This window comes from Meriones unguiculatus, chromosome 6 (genome assembly GCF_030254825.1).
Source record: "Meriones unguiculatus strain TT.TT164.6M chromosome 6, Bangor_MerUng_6.1, whole genome shotgun sequence".
Classification (NCBI taxonomy): domain Eukaryota; kingdom Metazoa; phylum Chordata; class Mammalia; order Rodentia; family Muridae; genus Meriones; species Meriones unguiculatus.
This window is the reverse complement of record NC_083354.1, coordinates 69,024,504-69,027,881: the sequence shown is the minus strand read 5'-3', so window position 1 is coordinate 69,027,881 and position 3,378 is coordinate 69,024,504.

Below are 3,378 nucleotides of genomic sequence, written 5' to 3'. Positions count from 1 at the left end.
CAGCATTATTATTATTTAAAATTCACTTGGTTCTTTTGTGTGTTTTATCATTAGACTGATTCTGTTCTGTGATTACTGGGAATTTGAAAAGGGTCTATGTTATGTTCCTACATGTAGATGTTTCTATGTCTAGGTATGTAGACAACTTAATGTCACTTACAGAGCACAGTGTCTAAAAGCAGAAACAGGACTTTGTTTCTTCAGTTAAATTTTCAGAGCTGAAGAAACCTTCTTTCAACACTCTCTAAAAGTCCTCCATTCACATGCCATTGGCCAGAATTATGCAACCAGCTTATGCCCAAAACTTCCACGAGGAGGGAGAAAGGATTACATACATGACTGAGTTGGACCAGGCAAGGAGTAGTAGCATAGGACATGGAGACATACACCTGCAATCCCAGACCATGAGAGCCTGAGGACCGAACATTCTAGGTCAACTTGAACTATGCAGGAACCGCCATGCTACCTTGGGCTACATAGGTAAGAACCAGAGTTAAAAAAACAGATAGAAAAATTCACATATGCGCAGGCCATTCCCTAGAGCACATAGCCAGAGTGGATCTTACTTTGCTGTGGGAGTCCAGTCTGGGCTACTTTTTCCCAGAATTGTATAACAGGAAGAAGATGGCAGTAGAGTCTGGCGTTACACTGCGAGAAATAAAAGGTGAGCAAGGGAAGCCACTTGCCAAGAAGACTTGCCTAGTAGTGCTCTGAGGGCACTTACAGGACACACACACACACATTCGCTCACCACCCCTGGTCTATCTAGCCGCACATCTGTACTTGAATCAGTGAAACTTTGAAAGTGATAGCCAGAAATTCTATGTAGAAGCTTAACATGAAAGCACATGTGTTGCACACCTATTTCCTTCTAATTGAAACAATCTCTTTTGGGGAAAGGTGAGAGAATTGTAGGGGTCAGGAAGTGACTGAAATTTAAGAGGCACAGGAACTCATACAGTTCAAAGGTTCACAAGACCGCACCCTGAAATTACACAAACTGTAATGATTGCTGGATCCAGAGGAGTTTTCACTTACGGAGCTGCCTGTGACCTGTGCAGGGAACTCTAGGGCTCCGCTTTCCAGAGCCATCACGTGTGCCTCACATGTGCTGAGGTGGCTTGTCATGACACAGCTGCTTTGACGTGTCCTTACTCCCATCCGTGAACCCCAGAAACCCACGGGCTAACACTAGACCAGACTTCAGTGAAACCACTTATGTGGTCTGTCATTGGTCCTGTTTCTGGGGCAGATGGGTATTTGCACCTCCCCTGGAAAGTCACAGAACAATAGGCTTCACTTTTGTAGGGCTTTGGTGTTGTTTTGTTTTGTTACTAATATTAAAGGACCTTGCTATTGAGAACAAGAGATCAGTAGCCCCATGTCCGGAAGAAAGGCATAATTGCTGGTCCTACAGTCACAGAAGATGCAAATCCTTTAGACTTTCAACCATCCTACCAAGGCAACCTCTTTTTGGTACACACATTACAATTTTATTTGTTAGTATTTCATTTATTTTTTATCAGTTATGTGAAATAATACGTATATTCTTTCCCCCTTGATTTCTACTGTTGAACCACTAAACTCCAAAATGAGCAGTTCTGCGTCTATTTGGAAGTCATGTTTGGTTTTGCCATGGATATTTTCTGAATATTCACATCCATGAATATTTCAATCCCTTCCATGAAACAGGAAGAAAAATGATTTTATAATTCTGCATAAGACTATATAGTGAAGTATATGAGACCTCGTTTTTAAAAGTGAATCCCTCAATCAAATCAGGAAAGTGTAGGGTGTGCTTATATATGTGAAAACCAGAATGGGTGCTGGGAAGACAAAGCAGAGGCTGACAGAGGTTGGAGGCCTTTTCAAACATGATGGATTGTTCCTTACAGTCTCCTAGTCCTTGTAAGTGCTTTTAACCTTTCTTTAAATTTTTTCTTCAAGTAAAGCAAGATTTATGGCTACCATCTCCGTCTTCAAGCCTGCAGATTCTTCTGGGGCTCCTTCATGGTGATGTACTTACAGTCCATTATCATGTGTTCCTTGTTATCTCTCATTGAAAACCTAGTTGTGGGACATTTTTGGTTTCTAGGATGTAAGAAGGCTCCTCCAGAAAGAATTGTTCTCCCATTACTACCAGCAAATGCAAAGTACATGCCTACCAGCCATGTATTAAACTGGTGTCATGGTTTTGCATTTGTTTTAAATGTCATATAAAAATAACAGAGTTTGAGGAAACAACTAAATACAACTTGCATTCACCTAAAATTTCTTAAATAAGTGTCTCCCCCTACTCCATGTCCACATTCTTTTGACTTATTCATTTTAAAGCAACATATTCAACAGTCTGCAATGGATGGTAGAGTTAAATCAATCTCTGGTTTCCATTCTACTTATAGTGTAAGCCTTTGGAGCCCCATTATTTGGGCCTTACAAGTCTTTCAAAGATGCATATATAAGGATTTCCCTAGAGGGTAGCACTATTGGAAGGTGATGGCACCTATAAAAGATGGACCTAGTGAGAGCCATTGGGTGACTGCCCCACAGAGGACAAGAGCCCTGGACTCTTCTCTATTCACTTGGCTAGATCACGGTGAGGTGAATGTTTCTGGTCCACCTCATGCATCTACTGTGGTGTGCTGCCTTGCTATAGGCCCAAAGCAAGGACAGTGGGCCGTAGAATGGACTCTCATGAGCCATGAGGCAAAAAAACATTTTAACTTCATAAGTTGTTGAGGCTGGGCATTTTTTGTGACAGTGGCAGAAAACTGTTAGATTTGATTGTCCAAGTCCCAGATTTCATCTTGAATTCTTCTAATTCTTGGGAAGGTTACCTATCATATTGCTTTCAAGGTTTTATTTTATTCTATTTTATTTGAGACAGGGTTTCACTCGGTAGCCCTAGCTGGCCTTGAACTTGCTAGGTAGACCAGGCTGGCCTCTAACTCACAGAAATCTGCCTGGCCTTGTCTCCCAAGTGCTGAAATTAAAGGCATGCACCACCATACCCAGAATTCACGCATCTCTCAAAAGAATAGGAGGATAGATATTTGAGAAATGAGCATTAGAATGTTATCATTTAGCAAAACCTGAAGAAATAGTGGAAAAATAGCAATAATTATCAATAACTATTTTTTCAAATCAACCTAATAGTACATGCCTCTCTGTATTTGTTTTGCCAAAAAGATAATAATAATTTAAAAAGCCTTCCAATCTATGTTGTTCATTAGAGGAAGTCCCAGAACAGACTGCTTAAGTGATGTAATAACTGGGCTACAGAAAATCAGGAACAGATGCGATTCCTACCAAAAGTAAATTGCAAGGAGAGAGAGAGAGAGAGAGAGAGAGAGAGAGAGAGAGAGAGAACACCAAGAT